This window comes from Capra hircus, chromosome 6, assembly GCF_001704415.2.
Source record: "Capra hircus breed San Clemente chromosome 6, ASM170441v1, whole genome shotgun sequence".
Classification (NCBI taxonomy): domain Eukaryota; kingdom Metazoa; phylum Chordata; class Mammalia; order Artiodactyla; family Bovidae; genus Capra; species Capra hircus.
The window spans coordinates 72,166,643-72,186,406 of NC_030813.1; the positions used below are offsets into that span (position 1 = coordinate 72,166,643).

The following is a 19,764-nucleotide window of genomic DNA, read 5'->3' on the forward strand; positions in this document are numbered from 1 at the left end:
CATTTTTACACACTGTAACTCTGTCTTTCAGATTGTAGCAAATTATACTGGATCCCAGTTGGTCCCAATCAGACTCCACTGGAATTAAGAGGTTTTAACCTTAATCTGGGCTGTACTATTAAACAGATGGAGAAGGAAATGGCAACCCACTCCAGTGTTCTTGCCTGGAGAATCCCAGGGACAGAGGAGCCTGGTGGGCTGCCGTCTGTGGGGTCACACAGAGTTGGACATGACTGAAGTGACTTAGCAGGAGCAGCAGCACTGTTAAACAGAGGAGATCTAAAGTGTGTGGCATGACCCGTCTTCTGCCTTTGGTATAGACACAATACCAGGAAAAAAATGACCTGTAGAGAGAAAATCAGATAGTAGAAACAAAGAGAGAATGAGATATGAGACATGGTCTGTAGGTTCAAGTTTTAAACTTTTATCTGCAGCCAGTCTGTATACTTATTCTAAAAATTCTGTGTAAATTTGTAAGTATAATTATAATAGATTTTAATTATAATAATTACCGTTTTTTTGCTCAAGCTTGCCTAAGTCGGTTTCTGTTACATGCAACTAAATGAATCATGACAAATACAATATGATACTATATTATCTTAAAGTTCCTCCCAGTACTTTTATTCTAAAAAATTGTAGATGAAGATCTCCTCCAAGATTATTAATATTAGATTGCTACCAGTGTTTTATGCTGTTAAGAGTTTAGACACAGTAAGAAAAGAAAGTGGAAGACAAGGATTATCTCAAGCATTAACTTTCTGGAAAAGCATTTCCAATTCAGCCTGAGTTAGGTGCCCGCATTGTGGGTTTCCATGGCACAGGGTTGCCAGATAAAATGCAGCAGACCTCAATATTGCATGGGACATACCTATACTAAAAGTTATTTATTGTTTATCTGAAGTTCAAATTTAACTGTGCATCCTGCATTTTAGGAGAAGCAATGACACCCCACTCCAGTACTCTTGCCTGGAAAATCCCATAGATGGAGGAGCCTGGTGGGCTGCAGTCCACGGGGTCACTGAGAGTTGGACACGACTCAGCGACTTCACTTTCACTTTTCACTTTCATGCTTTGGAGAAGGAAATGGCAACCCACTCCAGTGTTCTTGCCTGGAGAATCCCAGGGGTGGAGGAGCCTGGTGGGCTGCCGTCTATGGGTTCGCACAGAGTCGGACACGACTGAAGCGACTTAGCAGCTTAGCACCTGCATTTTACCTGGCAGCCCTAGATCCATGCAGAGGGGTCCAGAATCAGGAGTTGTGCACGAGGAATTACAGAGATTAGATGTTGACGGAATATAAACCGTGTAGAGTTGGAATCATCTTGGTGGTAGTGAGAGCCAAAGGTATAAAGGAGGACGGAGACCAAGTCTTTCTTGTTCAGTCACTAAGTTGTGTCCAATTCTTTATGACCCCATGGACTACAGCATGCCAGGCTCCTCTGTCCTCCATTAACTCCTGGAGTTGGCTCAAATTCATGTCCATTGAGTCAGTGATGCTGTCGAACCATCTCATCCTCTGCTGCCCCCTTCTTCTTTTGCCTTCAGTCTTTCCCAGCATCAAGGTCTTTTCCAGTGAGTCTACTGTTCGCATCAGGTGGCAAAAGTATTGGAACTTCAGTTTCACCATCAGTCCATCCAATGAATATTCAGGGTCAATTTCCTTCAGGATTGACTGGTTTGATCTCCTTGCTGTCCAAGGGACTCTCAAGAGTCTTCTCCAACATCATAGTTTGAAAGCATCAGTTCTTTGGTGCTTAGCCTTGTTATGGTCCAACTCTCACATCTGTACCTGACTACTGGAAAAACCATAGCTTTGACTATACGGACCTTGTTGGCAAAGTAATGTCTCTGCTTTTTAATACACTGTCTAGGTTTGTCATAGCTTTCCTTTGAAGGAGAAAATGTCTTCTAACTTTATGACTGCAGTTAGCATCCACAGTGATTTTTGGAGCCCAGGAAAATAAACCTATCACTGTTTCCACTTTTCCCCATCTATTTGCTGTGAAGTGCTGGGACCAGATGCTGTGATCTTAGTTTTTGAATGTTGAGTTTCAAGCCAGCTTTTTCACTCTCCTCTTTCACCCTTATCAAGAGGCTCTTTAGTTCCTCTTTGCTTTCTACCATGAGGGTGGGATTATCTACATATTTGAGATTATTGGTATTTTTCCCAGCAATCTTGATTTCAGCTTGTACTTTATGCAGCCTGACATTTCACATGACGTACTCTGTATATAAGTTAAATAAGCAAGGTGACAATATACAGCCTTGACCTACTCTTCCCAGTTTTGAACCAGTCTGTTGCTCTGTGTCTGATTCTAAATATTGCTTCTTGACCTGCATACAGGTTTCTCAAAGGCAGGTAAGGTGGTCTGGTATTCCCATCTTTTGAAGAATTTTCCACAGTTTGTTGTGATCCATACATTCGTAGGCTTTCATGTAGTCAGTGAAGCAGATGTTTTATTGATTACCATTTCAGAAAAATTCCCTTTGCTTTGTGAGAGCACAGTAATTGAATATATATCATTTTTTGCTTTGTTTTGATGTAACACTGTGTAATACATTTAATGGTGTGGTTGTAAGTTCATTTTATTTTGATAATTGAGTTTTAATAGCCAAAAAAGGTAATTCATAAAGGGGAATTGATGCAAATAGAAGAATGACATCATTGGCTGCACTTAGTAAATCAAAAAATATATTTTTTCAATTGTATTCACCAACAATGCCAAAGTTTTTGTTTCAGTTCAGCTAGTAATTGTTATTTTTCCCATGTTATTTTTCCCACTCAATTATCCTTATAAAGCATATTACATTTTTATATTTCTAAGGAAGAGTTCAAAATTCATTAAAATTCATTCAGACGATTTAGAAAATGCTGTTTCCAAGTTTTTTAAGTGTGCAGATATGAAGATTTCTATAAACTCCTTGTTCTTTCTGCATTAGGTATTCAAGTATTGTTGCTAGGCATTGTTACAGTCCTTGGAGCTAGAACACTGAACACAAAACAGACAGAATTCCTTCCCTCATTCAGTGAGAAAGGGAGATGGACAATAACAGATAAGCGCGTGTAATTAAAATTTGTTAGATGATAAACGTTAAAGAAAAAGCAAAGCAATGAAAGGGAATGTGAAGTGTTGGGAATAGTTACTGTTTTAGATGGGGACCAGGGAAGGCCACATGGGAAAGTGATATTTCAGTAGAAATCTGAAGAAGGTAAGGGAGGATATCTGGGGAAATATTCCAGGCAAAGGGAGCAGCCAGCGCAAAACCTGAGGTCACGTGTGCCTGGCCTCTTTGAGGCATAGGTCCATCGAGGCTAGAGGTGGGTGTGATGGTCCAATCATGTAGGGAGTTTGTAGACCATTCTAGGGAATTTGGCTTTTAGTCAGAGACATGTGAGAAACCGTGAGACGGTTTTGAGCAGAAGAGTGAGGGTGACTCTAGCTGCTGGGGGCAGTGGTGTAGTGAAGGAACTGGGGAAGTATATACAGGCAGGTCAACAGGAAGGTGGTACTGTAATCTAGGAGTGAGATGATAGTAGTCAGGACTAGCCTGGGAGCATCATAGCTGATAAGAGTGGTTGTGGTCTTGATGTATTTTAAAGTGTTACCAGTTAGTTGTCAGAAGAGAAAAATTAGGTTTGGAACAACTGTGGGAGGTGTTAGAGGATTCAACAGTGACTCCTAAAGGTGATGACTTCCATCATTTTCATTAACAACAAAAATCACCTGATGGAAAACTCTCCAAACACCCATTTTCAAAATATTCTTTTCAGAGTCAGTTTCCTTGAAAAGTAATTATTTACCACTCATTATTAAAGCTTCAACTGTGTCAGAAAAGTAAATGACAACTAGCTTATAACCTGGATCACTGTTTAGAAAAATTTTTGGAAAAAAAAAAGAATAAGCATGTTGTCTTTTTGTTTTTTCACCAAAAACATCTCTTTTGAAGCAAACAGTTGACAGTTGCTTTCACTGGAGCAGTCAGGATATTTTAGATCACATGTTTACTTGTAAAAGAACAAGTATAAGATTGATATTTGACAAGTTTTGGTGTGGTGGTGTGAAATAACCAAGGAACCACTGTGTAGTATAAAAGATTTTCATGCTCAGTTCCATGTTATGATAAGATTTCACAATGATTCTACTAAATTAACTATGCTGGTGACATTCTGTAGCACTTGGTGCTTTTCTGGAGTCAACTTCTTTTCTGTAATACCTTCCTTGCCTCTGAACCATGCAATGAATGCCTTTCACAGCTGGTGTTATCTTTTCCTGGACTCCTTTCTTTACTCCTTCAATTGGTAGAGGCTTTTCATAAAACAATTGTTTTTTTTAATTAAAGAAGTCATTTATTATACAGTTCAGTTCAGTCGCTCAGTCGTGTCCTACTCTTTGCGACCCCATGAATTGCAGCACGCCAGGCCTCTCTGTCCATCACCAACTCCTGGAGTTCACTCAAACTCATGTCCATTGAGTTGGTGATGCCATCAGCCTTCTCATCCTCTGTCGTCCCCTTCTCCTCCTGCCCCCAATCCCACCCAGCATCAGGGTCTTTTCCAATGAGTCAACTCTTCACATGAGGTGGCCAAAATATCAGAGTTTCAGCTTTAGCATCAGTCCTTCCAGTAAACACCCAGGACTGATCTCCTTTAGAATGGACTGGTTGGATCTCCTTGCAGTCCAAGGGACTCTCAAGAGTCTTCTCCAACACCACAGTTCAAAAGCATCAATTCTTCAGCGCTCAGCTTTCTTCACAGTCCAACTCTCACATCCATACATGACCACTGGAAAAACCATAGCCTTGACTAGACGGACCTTTGCTGGCAAAGTAATGTCTCTACTTTTGAATATGCTATCTAGGTTGGTCATAACTTTCCTACCAAGGAGTAAGCGTCTTTTAATTTCATGGCTGCAATCACCATCTGCAGTGATTTTTGAGCCCCCAAAATAAAGCCTGACACTGTTTCCACTCTTTCCCTGTCTATCTCCCATGAAGTGATGGGACCAGATGCCATGATCTTAGTTTTCTGAATGTTGAGCTGTAAGCCAACTTTTTCACTCTCCTCTTTCACTTTCATCAAGAGGCTTTTTAGTTCCTCTTCACTTTGTGCCATAAGGGTGGTGTCATCTGCATATCTGAGGTGATTGATATTTATATCGGCAATCTTGATTCCAGCTTGTGCTTCTTCCAGCCCAGCATACTGGGCTGTACTCTGCATAGAAGTTAAATAAGCAGGGTGACAATATACAGCCTTGACTTACTCCTTTTCCTATTTGGAACCAGTCTGTTGTTCCATGTCCAGTTCTAACTGTTCCTTCTTGACCAGCGTACAGATTTCTCAAGAGGCAGGTCAGGTGGTCTGGTATTCCCATCTCTTTCAGAATTTTCCACAGTTCATTGTGATCCATACAGTCAAAGGCTTTGACATAGTCAACAAAGCAGAAATAGATGTTTTTCTGGAACTCTTTTGCTTTTTCCATGATCCAGCAGATGATGCCAATTTGATCTCTGGTTCCTCTGCCTTTTCGAAAACCAGCTTGAACATCTGGAAGTTCACGGTTCACGTATTGCTGAAGCCTGGCTAGAGAATTTTGAGCATTACTTTACTAGCATGTGAGATGAGTGCAATTGTGTGGTAGTTTGAGCATTCTTTGGCATTGCCCTTCTTTGGGATTGGAATGAAAACTGACCTTTTTCAGTCCTGTGGCCACTGCTGAGTTTTCCAAATTTGCTGACATACTGAGTGCAGCACTTTCACAGCATCAGCTTTTAGGATTTGAACTAGCTCAACTGGAATTCCATCACCTCCACTAGCTTTGTTCATAGTGATGCTTCCTCAGACCCACTTGACTTCACATTCCATGATGTCTGACCCAAATAATCACACCATTGTGATTATTTGGGTCATGAAGATCTTTTTGTACCGTTCTTCTGTGTATTCTTGCCACCTCTTTTAATATCTTCTGCTTCTGTTAGGTGCATACCATTTCTGTCCTTTATTGAGCCCATGTTTGCATGAAGTGTTCCCTTGGTACCTCTAATTTTCTTGAAGAGATCTCTATAGTCTTTCCCATTCTATTGTTTTCTTCTATTTCTTTGCATTGATCGCTGAGGAAGGCTTTCTTATCTCTCCTTGCTATTCTTTGAAACTCTGCATTCAGATGCTTATATCTTTCCTTTTCTCCTTTGCTTTTCGCTTCTCTTCTTTTCACAGCTATTGGTAAATAGTATGTATTTTTTGCTGCCTTTCTTTCTTTAGTGGCTCACTAAAACGTAGTTCTTTATAGATTTCATTATTGAGACAGTATTTTCTGTATTTTCATCAATATTATGATCCATTTTGCATCTCAAGTAATTTTTAAATATTTCCTCAAATTTTCACCAACATTTTAACTATTGACTAAGGAATGAATTTGTTTTATTGCCAGTTTTTCATCTGTGAATTATTTAATTATCAGAAAGTTATTAATACTATTGGTTGATTTTTGTGTATCATTTATAAAATCATTTTATATAGAGGGAGGGAGAACACAAATATTTCACAGATGCTGTGTGACTTATCTTTTGTTTGAACATAATTATTGCTAATATTATATTGAGTATCATAGTGCCTTAGTATCAGGGAAAAATAGATTTGTATTCACATTTTATAGACTTAATTGTAAAATGTCTTGCTAATCACACTGGCTTTATATTATTGTTCATTGCTTTTTTAAGGCACTTAGAATGAAGTTCATTCTTAATGATCATGGATATAAAGCAGTGTTTCAAATACTCGTATTGTCGGTTTCACATCTTGGAAGCTGAGGTTTCTTCAGGACACTGTTGTTTTAACTTCACAGAGTTGCTGACAGAGAGCTCATCTTAGAAATTCTGGAACCTCCTTGTGTTTATTTCTGTTTTTCTCTATTTGTTTCTCTGTAGGGAATGAACACAGAAGTCTTACAGGCAAAATAGACCCTATAACTTTGGGACCAACAATAGGGAAATAAGACTGAATCTGTGTGAAATCAGCATAGTAGGGAGAAGATTTTTTGGTCATAGGGTGGGGGTGAAAGGCTTTGACTCTGCTTTTTGAGGACCAGCTGAAGGTTTAGTGTTACTAATCTTTTTCAAAGAACCAACGTTTTTGCCTGTGTTCATTTTTCTCTACTCTTAATTGTTTTCTGTCTAGTTCGTTAATTTTTTTCTTACTGTTAATTTCCTCTTTCCTTGGATTTATTTCTTTGTTCTTTTTCTAAGAACATATTCATATCTTTGATATGGATATATAAATGATTGTTTTCTAACCTTCTTTTAAAATATAGCTTATCTTCACTAGTTTTTATTTGTCATCATTTTTTATTACTTTAGTTACATTTTTTCTAATTACTCTTGTGATTTCTTCTTTGACCTGTGCTATTTAGATGTGTACTGCTTCATTTTCAAACATTTGTGAATTCTCTGGTTAACATTTTTGCGTTGATTTCTAGCTTAATTGAAAACATGCTATTGTTGTTCAGTAGCTCAGTCATGTCCAACTCTTTGCAACGCCATGGACTGCAGCACTCCAGGCTTCCCTGTCCTTCACCATCTCATGGAGCTTGCTAAAACTCATGTCCATTGAGTCAGTGATGCCATCCACCATCTCTTCCTCTGTTGTCCCCTTCTCCTCCTTCCTTCAATCTTTCCTACATCAGGATCTTTTCTAGAGTCAGCTCTTTGCATCAGGTAGCCAAAGTATTGGAGCTTCAGCTTCAGCATTGGTCCTTCCAATGAATATTCAGAATTTATTTCCTTTAGGATTGACTAAAGAAAACATGAAACATTGAAAACATGCTGTAATATATGTCAGGCTTCCCGGGTAGTTCAAATGGTAAAGAATCTGCCTGCGATGGGGAGACCTGGGTTTGATCCCCTGGAGAAGGGCATGGCAACCCATGCCAGTATTCTTGCCTGGAGAATTCCATGGACAAAGGAGCCTGGTGGGATCCACTCCACGGTGTCACAAAGAGTCGGACATGCATGACTGAGTGACTACTACTTTCACTTTAATATATGTCAATTAATCTTCAAGGAATGTTTTATGACAGTTTAATGAGAAAAGGAAAGTCTTTTCAACAAATGTTGTGGGAATAAGTTGGGGGAAAGTGAACAACATACTCCTTCCTTAGACCACAAATAAAAATTATTTTGAGATAGGTCATAGGCATAAACATAAAGCTAAAACTGTAAAACTTCTTGGGAAAAAAGTAGGTGAATATCTTCTAGACTTTGAAGCAGGGAAAGATTTCTTAAAGGATGCCAAAAGCACTAATGTAAAGAAAAAAAAGATAAATTAGGATTTATCAGCATTAAAAACTTGTGCTCATCAAAAGACTGTTAGAAATTGAAAAGGGAAACCACAGGCTCAGAGAAAATATAAACATATTTTTACAGAAAATATATGTCTGAAAAAAGACCGGCATCAATACAAAATGAACTCATATAAGTAATTTTTAAAAATCAAATTTGAAAATAATGGACTAAAGACTTGAACAGACACTGTGCAGAAAGATATGCAGACAGCTATGATGAGCCACCAAAGAAGTGCATATCACAACCTCACACTGGAATGGCACAAACTAAAAGTCTGCCAACACCAAATGTTGATGACTCTGTGTAAACTGGAACTCTCATGTGTTACTGATGGGAGTATAAAATGATACAGCTATTTGGGGAAAATGTTTGGCAGTTTCTTATAAGGTTACATTCACCAATTCTATAACCTAGCATGTCCACTCCTAGATATTTACCCAACAGGAATGAAAATATTTATTCATAAAGAGACATATAAGAATATAATAGCTTTAGTCATAGTAGCCCCAGAATGAAAACAGCCAAATACCTATTTATGAGGGAATATATTAAAAAGTTATATTTTCATACAGTGGTCTTATTGCTTAGCAATAAAGAAGGGTGAACTATTGATACACTCAACAGTGTAGATGAATCTCAAGACATTATGCTGAGTAAATAAAGCCAGTACATACTATATGGTTTTCTGGAACTCTCTTGCTTTTTTGATGATCCAGTGGATGATGCCAATTTGATCTCTGGTTCCTCAGCCTTTTCTGAAACCAGCTTGAACATCTGGAAGTTCACAGTTCACGTATTGATGAAGCCTGGCTAGAGAATTTTGAGCATTACTTTACTAGCATGTGAGATGAGTACAATTGTGCAGTAGTTTGAGCATTCTTTGGCATTGCCCTTCTTTGGGATTGGAATGAAAACTGGCCTTTTCCAGTCCTGTGGCCACTGCTGAGTTTTCCAAATTTGCTGATATACTGTGAGTGCAGCACTTTCACAGCGTCATCTTTTAGAATTTGAACTAGCTCAACTGGAATTCCATCACCTCCACTAGCTTTGTTCATAGTGATGCTTCCTAAGGCCCACTTGACTTCACATTCCATGATGTCTGACTCTAGGTGAGTGATCACACCATTGTGATTATTTGGGTTGTGAAGATCTTTTTTGTACAGTTCTTCTGTGTATTCTTGCCACCTCTTAATATCTTCTGCTTCTGTTAGGTGCATACCATTTCTGTCCTTTATTGAGCCCATGTTTGCATGAAGTGTTCCCTTGGTATCTCTAATTTTCTTGAAGAGATCTCTATAGTCTTTCCCATTCTATTGTTTTCCTCTATTTCTTTGCATTGATCGCTGAGGAAGGCTTTCTTATCTCTCCTTGCTATTCTTTGAAACTCTGCATTCAGATGCTTATATCTTTCCTTTTCTCCTTTGCTTTTCGCTTCTCGTCTTTTCACAGCTATTTGTAAGCCCTCCTCAGACAGCCATTTTGCCTTTTTGCATTTCTTTTTCTTGGGGATGGTCTTGATCCCTGTCTCCTGTGCAGTGTCATGAACCTCCGTCCATAGTTCGTCAGGCACTCTATCAGATCTAGTCCCTTAAATCTATTTCTCACTTTCACTGTATAATCATAAGGGATTTGATTTAGGTCATACTTCAATGGTCTAGTGGTTTTCCCCACTTTATTCCATTTAAGTCTGAATTTGCCAGTAAGGAGTTCATGATCTGAGCCACAGTCAGCTCCTGGTCTTGTTTTGGCTGACTGTAGAGAGCTCCATCTTTGGCTGCAAGGAATATAATCAATCTGATTTTGGTGTTGGCCATCTGGTGATGTCCATGTGTAGAGTCTTCTCTTGTGTGTTGGAAGAGGGTGTTTGCTCTGACCAGTGCATTCTCTTGACAAAACTCTATTTACCTTTACCCTGCTTCATTCTGTACTCCAAGGCCAAATTTGCCTGTTACTCTAGGTGTTTCTTGACTTTCTACTTTGTATTCCAGTCCCCAATAATGAAAAGGACATCTTTTTTGCTTTATTGACTATGCTAAAGCCTTTGACTGTGTGGATCACAATAAACTGTGGAAAATTCTGAAAGAGATGGGAATACCAGACCACCTGACCTGCCTCTTGAAAAACCTGTATGCAGGTCAGGAAGCGACTAGAACTGGACATGGAACAACAGACTGGTTCCAAATAGGAAAAGAAGTACATCAAGGCTGCTTATTGTCACCCTGCGTATTTAACTTCTATGCAGAGTACATCATGAGAAATGCTGGGCTGGAAGAAGCACAAGCTGGAGTCAAGGTTGCCAGGAAAAATATCAATAACCTCAGATATGCAGATGACACCACCCTTATGGCAGAAAATGAAGAACTAAAGAGCCTCTTGATGAAAGTGAAAGAGGAGAGTGAAAAAGTTGGCTTAAAGCTCAACATTCAGAAAACAAAGATCATGGCATCTGGTCCCATCACTTCATGGGAAATAGATGGGGAAAGAGTGGAAACAGTGTCAGACTTTATTTTGGGGGGCTCCAAAATCACTGCAGATGGTGATTGCAGCTATGAAATTAAAAGATGCTTACTCCTTGGAAGGAAAGTTATGACCAACCTAGATAGCATATTAAAATGCAGAGACATCACTTTGTCAAAAAGGTCCATCTAGTCAAGGCTATGGTTTTTCCAGTAGTCATGTATGGATGTGAGAGTTGGACTATAAAGAAAGCTGAGCGCCCAGGAATTGATGCTTTTGAACTGTGGTGTTGGAGAAGACTCCTGAGAGTCCCTTGGACTGCAAGGAGATCCAACCAGTCCATCCTAAAGGAGATCAGTCGTGGGTGTTCATTGGAAGGACTGATGTTGAAGCTGAAACTCCAATACTTTGGCCACCTGATGTGAAGAGCTGACTCATTGGAAAAGATCCTGATGGTGGGAAAGATTGAGGGTAAGAGGAAAAGGGGAGAACAGAGGATGAGATGGTTGGATGGTATCACCGACTCAATGGACATGAGTTTGGGTGAACTCTGGAAGTTGGTGATGGACAGGGAGGCCTGGCATGCTGCAATTCATGGAGTCACAAAGAGTCGGACACGACTGAGTGACTGAACTGACTGACCAACTCTCGTACTGTACGAGCCCATTTTTTTAAAAAAGCTCTAAAACAGGCAAAACTAATCTCTGGTAATAGCAATGAGAACAGTGCTTGCCTTTGTGATATGGAGATTGATTAAAAGGCACCTGAGGGAACTTTCTGGAATGATGGAAAGCTTCTGTATTTTTATTTTGTTGGTTATTGCACAATTGTATTTCTTTATCAAAATGTATCAAACTATACACTTAAAACCAATGTTTTACTGAATGTAAATTTTACTTAAAAAATGATGTTTTTGTAATTTCCTGTGAATCTATTTTACTTCAAAATAATAGGTTCAGAAAAGTACTCTTATCATTTCCATTTGTTGAAATTTCTTGCTACTTTTGTGTTCCACATGTGGTTAATTTCCATAAACATTAATGTGTGTTCTTTAAGCACTATGTAATCACAGTTGTTGAGTGCAGTTTTCACTGTCTCTTCTTTTCTTGAAAGAGAAATTGTTGCCTAGTAATTGTTGAATGAATGTAGGACTTTATGTATAAGCTTCCCTGATACATAATGGCTCAGCGGGTAAAGAATCCACCTGCAATGCAGAAGACACAGGAGACTCTGGTTCGATCCCTGGGTGGGGAAGATCCCCTCGAGGAGGAAATGGCAATCCACTCCAGTATTCTTGCCTGGAGAATTCCATGGACGGAGGAGCATGGTAGGCTACAGTCCATAGGGTTGCAAAGAGTCAGACATGACTGAGTGACTAAGTACACACATGTATAAAAAGTCATAGATGCTATGGATGATGTTATCTTTCTCAAGAGGCTTACATTTGCTTCTGATAGGCAGTTGGAGTAACACAGACCTCTTTAATCTAATGAGGGAGTGAACTGATTGAAGGCTTCAGTTGTACTTTTAAGGCCTTCATTCTAGGATGTAGGCTTTTGCTGCTGCTGCTACTGCTAAGTTGCTTCAGTCGTGTCCAACTCAGTGCAACCCCATAGACGGCAGTCCACCAGGCTCCTCCATCTATGGGATTCTCCAGGCAAGAGCACTGGAGTGGGGTTCTATTGCCCTCTCCAAGGATATAGCCCTTTAAGGCATCCTAACTGAAAGCGTGGGATATTTACCTGGGCTTTTCCTTTATCAGTGGGCCCTGAACTCTACTTTTCATTCCTCCAGCATCATCGAACTATCAAATGCACTGTTTAACTCCCCAGCCTCTTAGCTGCTGTTTTCTGCTTGGTTTACATTGTCTATCAATGAGCAAATGCTTAGAGAGACAGAATGTGGAGCTTGCTTCTCGGGACTTCCCTTTACTTTGGGTTCTCCTCAACCTTGTCAGCCTATTAAAAGGTCTCCTCACTTCATGTTGTCTATAAGCAGCTGCTTGGCTTCTCAGCAGTTTTTTCCTCTGCCTCTTAAAGATCAGTAGATTTCAGGGGCTTCTCTGGTGGCTCAGTGGTAAAGAATCCTCCAGCCAAAGCAGAAGACACAGGTTTGATCCCTGATCCAGGAATATCCCACATGCTCCAGGGCAGCTAAGCTCATGTGCCACAACTCTAGAACCCAGGAGCCTCAACTGTTGAGCCATGTGCTGCAACTACTGATGTCCACATGCTCTAACTACTGATGTCCGCATGCTCCAGAGCCTGTGCTCTGCAACAGGAGTAGCCCTTGCTCACTGCAACTAGAGAGATAGCCAGCAATGAAGACCCAGCACAAAATAATAAGTAAAACAAATAAATTTAAAAAAAAATCAGTAGGTTTCTTGAGAGGAAAAGAAGTACTATGACTTCCCTCACTTTTATTTCCCTTCTCCCTAAGTTTTTGGCCTCTCATATCCTGTCTGCCTTGATAGTACTCCAGTACCTTCCAATAGCCTTTAAAAATAATTCTGTCTAGCTTTTCTAGCTGTTTCAGTGAAAGTTGGTCTGATACAAGCTTTCCCTCTTAGCCATAACTGGGAGTCCTTCTCTAAGCCCACATTGTGAACTCCTCCCAGTGGCCATGGTCATCCTGAGAACTGAAGTGATTTCCTTCTGTTGTCGTTGCCCCAGAATGTTGTCTTCTTTTCCTGGGATTTGTGAAGGGCATATATGAATCTGGAGTTGTTCCTGGACATTTCCCACCTCCTTTCCAGTTAACATCTCCAGTCATTAAGTCATTTCCCTTCCAGTGTATTTAAAGAGGTTGTGTGTGCCCTACCCACAGGGAGCCCATTAACCTAGTCAACCCTGCAGTTGGTACTTGAATAAAAAGATGCCCTCATTATTTCTAGGGAAGGAAATAGTCTAATGATTACTGCCTTCACGAGACTGAATTTGTGTCTTCTAGCTCCTTGAATTTTAGCTGAATTACCATGAAAAATAAACAAGAGAATTCTGTGTATAAGAAGGATGGAAGCCTCATTATTCATGAACATGATCCTTTCAGCCTCTTCAAAAGTGGAAACAGTTTATAATAAGTGCTTTTAAGGCCCTAGAATAAATTTAAGCTGAAGAATGCAAATTTAATATCACTAAACCTAATTGGAAACCTCAAGGAATAAAACAAGCAATAAAAAAACCTCTTTTGTAATGACTTCTGCCAGGGAATGGAAAAGAGATTCATATTAAAGATGTCTTCAGAGAGAACTGAAGATATAAAGCTCATGATTTCTTTTTTTTCTCAACAGTTCACAAGAGCAGTGATTCCCAGGCTTTCTCAACAATGTACCCTATTTTGGGGCGCACTTACCACTGAGGATAAATTCTTTTTACAAGAAGAAAATTTTGGAGAAGAGCTATATACAAGGAAAGGACGTATAGCTATTCAGAGAGGTAAGTCATTTGTTTAGAGGATGGGGAAAGAAGTAGCTCACAAAGAAAATACTAAAGAATATTTCATTTATTGTGAGTGGGACTTGACATGGATGATATGCATTTCACTAAATATCAAGTTAAAAGATCCTTGTGATTGATGGTCTTCTAATTCTTGATTTAATTCTCAGTTCTTTTACTCACCATCTGTGTAAATTTGGACAAGTCATTTAAATTCTCAGAGCTCCAGTTCTTTTATCTGTAAGAAAAAATTTCATATGAAAATGCTTTGCCAATGGGAGAGTATAATATAAAAATAAAACTTATTGTTTATTGTTAATTACTATTATTTGCTGCTATTATAAAATTCTGTGGAATAAGTTAGCGGCCATGTGTCTCATGGTGCGTTTGGTCTGTTGAGCTTGGTTTTTTGTATTTCCATACAAATTGTGAAATTATTTGTTCTACCTCTGTGAAAAATACCACTGGTAGCTTGATAGGGATTGCATTGAATCTGTAGATTGCTTTGGGTAGTATACTCATTTTCACTATCTTGATTCTTCCCATCCATGAACATGGTATATTTCTCCATCTATTAGTGTCCTCCATACTGTTCTTTCAACTGCAGGTATCTGTCACCTACTTTTTGAAACTTGGAGGAAAGGGTGGAAGTTAAAGACAAGATCAAAGATGAGAAAATAACTACCTGTATTATTTGTTAACAATAAGCATTATATTCATGTTGTTTAATGCACACACCAAGCTTTGGAAAGTGAGTTGAGTGTTATACCTACCATGACATTTTTTCTCAAGAGACAGGATTCCTTAGGGAATCGCTTAAAAACAGAAAAAAAACATTTTTTTTTATCATGATTTGGGAAATATTGGATGGAAGGAACTTGAAGTTCTTAATTTTTTCTAATGTTTTTGATGACATGTACAGTTTCTATAATGATAAAGTGCCTAATTAAAAATAAATAATGGATTAACAAAATCTTTGTTGAGCACCTCTTATGAATTAGGTACTATTCTAGATGCTAATTCTCATCATGAATGAAACAGGTGAAGATCCCTGCCCTCATGGAGCCTATTCTAGCATGGAGAGAAACAAATAATAAATAATGTACACAATAGAGAAATAAATTAAGAGTAATCAGAATATCAGAAGCCAGTAAGAATATGGAAAAAAGAAAAAGCAGAGCCAGGTAAGGGGAAGTGGAAATATGCTGGGTGGGTGGGAAGATAGATTTCAGCGTTAAGTGAGGTGGCAGGGTCTGCCTTATTTAGGAAAGACAGGAATTCTGGGGTTAGCCCTGGTGTGTTCCAAGCGGAGAAGGAGCTAATACAAACCTCCTAACAAGGGAACATGGTGATGTCCCAGACACAGCCAGGAGGCCTGTGAGCTAGAGTAGAGTGGGTGGGAGAGAGAGTAGCAATGTCAGCTCTAGAGGAAATAATGTCATTTCCTTGGTTTAGATACATAAGTAAAGTTACCTTGTCTTCTTGTCTCTCTGGTTTATTCTAAGTGTCTTTCCCCTGCAATTAAAATACACACATACACAATAAGTAAACTATACCTCCACCACTGTATTAGTTTCTGAGTGTTGCTATAACAAAAGACCACAAACTGGGTGGCTTAAAACAACAGAAATTTATTGTCTTGCAGTTCTGCCAAAGTCCCAAATGAAGGTAGGGTCATGCTCCCTCCCATGGGATGGGAAGGTGTCATGGTGGTGGCAGTCATTGGCTGGCGTTCCTTGGCCCGAACTGCATCATTCCACTCTCTGCCTCTGTAGTCATGTGGCATACTCCCTAAATGTTTGTATCTTCCTTTAGTGGTCCTTTCTTTTTAAGGAATCCAGACATATTACATTGAGTCTAACCCAGGAGTCCACCGTCTCTGGGATCCAACGCCTGATAATCTGAGGTAGAGCTGATATAATAATAATACTAGAAATAAAATGCACAATAAAAGTAATGTGCTTGAATCAATCCTGAAACCATCCTCCCCACCCACCATGGTTCATGGAAAAATTGTCTTCTACGAAACCAGTCCCTAGTGCCAAAAAGACTGGGTACTGCTCTAGCATGACGCCATCTTAACTATGACATCAACAATCACCCTATTTCCAAATAAGTTCACATTCTGAAGTGCTGGGGGTTAGGAATTCAATACATCCTTTGGGGGGACACATTCAACCATAATAGCACCTTAAATAATATGTAATAGTCATTATTCTTCCCATCTTGCAAGTAGAGAAGCAGGCTCAGAACGCTTAAATGACTGGCCAAGGTCAGAGCCAGGAAGCAGCAGAGCCTGGCCAGTGCTGTTTTTATCGTGGACACGTCGGTGCTTTTGTCAGTGCGATTTTGCCAGGCTGTGACAGTGACGTAAGGATGGAGCTGCAGAGCACTGCGCAGGTCGAGGGCAGGAATCGCACACATACACACGTGTGGCCCTCATCCATACTGCTTACCCCTAAGATAGCTCACATTAATACTCTACCTCAGCATTCCTGGCAACGGGGAAATAGGTGCCCCTCCATAGCCCACTCCCTGTTTTGCGTTTCATTCCATAGCATGCTAAACATAGGAAACAGATGCTTTTTCCTCCAGGATTTTTTCCCAGGAAAATATTGCTACAATTTCTGTGGCATGTAGAACATTTTGTGACAGGACTGTATGTTTTTTTTTCTCACACATAGGGGGAAAAAAAAATACGACTCTCTGAGTCAGTTGGCATATTGCAATAACATTAGGGGAGTTTGAAAGCATTTAATATATTTTGTTTTCTCATTATATTTAAGCATTTCTTCTTGACATAAAGCTTACCTAGCCATTGGTAAGCCTGAAATCAACTCTGCTGCTGGTGCTAAGTCGCTTCAGTTGTGTCTGCCTGTGCGACCCCATAGACGGCAGCCCACCAGGCTCCCCCGTCCCTGGGGTTCTCCAGGCAAGAACACTGGAGTGGGTTGCCATTTCCTTCTCCAGAAATCAACTCTAGAACCTTGTTTATGCTCAGTCTTAAGACTAAGGGAAACACCAAGAAAAAGAAGGATACAGCAAAACTGAACTGAACGCTTTTCCATGGTGAGCAGTCACAGTGAGCAGTGACATTGCTGTGGAACCAAACTTGGGTCCACTCACCCTTGTGCAGTAGAGCAAATCTCCTCACACTAGGGTCTCATGAAGGGAAGTACAGCATTTATTGTAGGGCACCAAGCAAGGAGAACAGGCAGCTCATGGTCGAAAGACCCGAACTCCCTGGCAGCTTTTCAGAAGGGATTTTAAAAGCAGCGTGAAGGAGGGGACCCCAGGGTATGTGATCAGCACACAATTCTCGGATTGGTTGGCATCAAGGTGGAGTTTGATTGGTTGGCATCAAGCTTCATTAGCCTTTTGATTTCAACAGGTCTGGGGTCTATGTTCTTGTGGTCAATTTTCATCTGGAGCTTCCTGTAAAAACAACCTAGGAACGTGTATCAGGCCTTTATCTGTATCTTTCAGGGAACCTTCAGTTTGATGAGTCTGCAATGTGTCAGATTTATATTCTAAATTAGCAGCAATTTCCTGGCCCAACAGCTCTTCTTTGTTTCTATATCTTCACATTTCCTTATCATTAACTCTTGAGTCAGCCTTTAGAGGCTCAAGGGAGGCCTGGAAGACTAAAGCAAAAGCCTTTTACTTCAACGTGCAGGTACACGGGGGCTTTCTTAGGGTTTCCCCTTTTCTTTGATACTCCTCGATCTTGAGGGGAACAGATTCAGGAAAAGAAAGGAAGCAAAGTTTTGGATAAAGGGGTTAATCATAAACTCAGCAGAGAAACTCAGTTTTGGGGGACTTGGTTTCAACATCCCCTGGCCAGGCTGAATACATGAAGTCCTCAGAAGCAGGGGTCCCAGAGGAATGTCTGAACTGTGGTCTAGGAAATCATATGTTCAAGGGTAAGCAGTAAGTTTAGGAGATGAGACCAAGCCGTGGTTGAAAAAAAGAAGTCATAAGGTCAAAAGTGGAAAGATCAGAGCTATATCAACAAGTCTAGTGGGAGACTAACTGAGTGGTTTAGAAAATTGATTGGGTGAGTGTTTGGGAGGCCTGATATTCTATGGTGCTAACTGCACGGGGTGAGGCCCCAAGAAGGAAGGTGTTGGGTAAGTTCCATACCTGCTTTTCCCAAATATGATCAGTAGCTGTTTTGCTGTTGTTACATAGGCTGCAAGTTTCTTTTCAAATTCCCTTCTTTTTACCTCAACTCAGTATTTTTATTCCCCCTACATTCTGGGACTTTTCTTTCCACTTAACAGCTGACTGCTTTGGATCTGTGTGTGGAAGCATATGTTCTTCTTAGTATCAGAAAGAAGTGGGGAAAAACTGCCTTTCTTCCAAAGATGCTTCTACTCTTTGTTAACATTGATTATCTGTGATCCTGAAAGTGTGTGGAAAGAACAGTGTCTTCATATTTTAATACTACACGAAAATGGCCCCTGGTCTTTGATGTCACCACCACAGAAGGCCACTCCCCAGAGCACTGCTTGGTCACACCGTTCTGGCAGGGGGCAGAGGGGCTCATTAACACAGGGGCACCCGGTCCACTTGTGATTCTCCAGCCACACAGGTAACTGCAGGTGAACAGTTGCTGCTCTTCCTGCTGTTGCTGCTGACGGTGATGATGATGAAGGACCAAGCAAATTAGGGGTCAATGATTAAAATTACTTCCCTGAAACAGACATTATGGCAAAACACTGGAGTTTCTATAAGAAAGACTAAAGGGTGACAAACATTAGAAATGACTCTTTGCAACCCCCTGGACTGAAGACCGCCAGGCTCCTCTATCCATGGGATTTTCCAGGCAAGAATACTGGAGTTGGTAGGCATTCCCTTCTCTAGGGGATCTTCCCAATGTGGGGATTGAACCCAGGTCTCCTGCATTGCAGGCAGATTCTTTATCATCTGAGCCACTAGGTTCTAGGGGTTTACCTGTTGTAGCTATTTCATATAAAGGGAATCATGCAATATTCTTTCTGTGTCTGGTGAAACATTTGTTTTCTGTTACAAGTCATTTATTTCTTTCAGTCTGCTCCTAGCATTGCCCTTGGATAGCTGAAATGCTCTGGGAAAATTAAAATCTCTAATTAGGACCTAAGAAGACCTCTTTGGGAATATCTACTTCACCTTGGTTGCTGGTGAGCTTATGAGACAAGTAACAGTTGAGAATGAAGTTACTGACTTTGCAAGAATATGAAGAATTGGACTTTACCTTATTCACGTCTATCTTGAGGCTCAGTCCCTTCCAGCAGCATCTCCAGTTTATGTCTTGTGTAGTGGTCTGGGCACCAATTTATCCCATTATCCAAATGAACCTGTAATTGATATTTTGGCATCAGGATACTAGAGATTATATTGCTGGCCTGAACAACAAAGCATAGTTTCCCCTCAGGGAGTAAAATGATACTAGCTGTTGAAGACGAAAATTTGAGAAATACTTTACACTCTCCTCTCTTAGGGAGGCTGCTCATCCTCCCTCCTCCCTTCCCTCCCTGATGAAATAGAGGCTGCC

General features: G+C 40.1%; 1 protein-coding gene across 1 annotated transcript in view; it reads left to right on the plus strand.

Moving 5' to 3' along the window:
* The window catches only part of KIAA1211 (KIAA1211 ortholog), a 293,290-nt gene that overhangs the window by 141,088 nt on the left and 132,438 nt on the right, over nucleotides 1–19,764 (plus strand). Inside the window, exon 2 of the mRNA XM_018049481.1 lies at nucleotides 14,084–14,228. The gene's annotated coding sequence lies outside the window, so the exon portion shown is untranslated. The remainder of the gene's footprint in view (nucleotides 1–14,083; nucleotides 14,229–19,764) is intronic.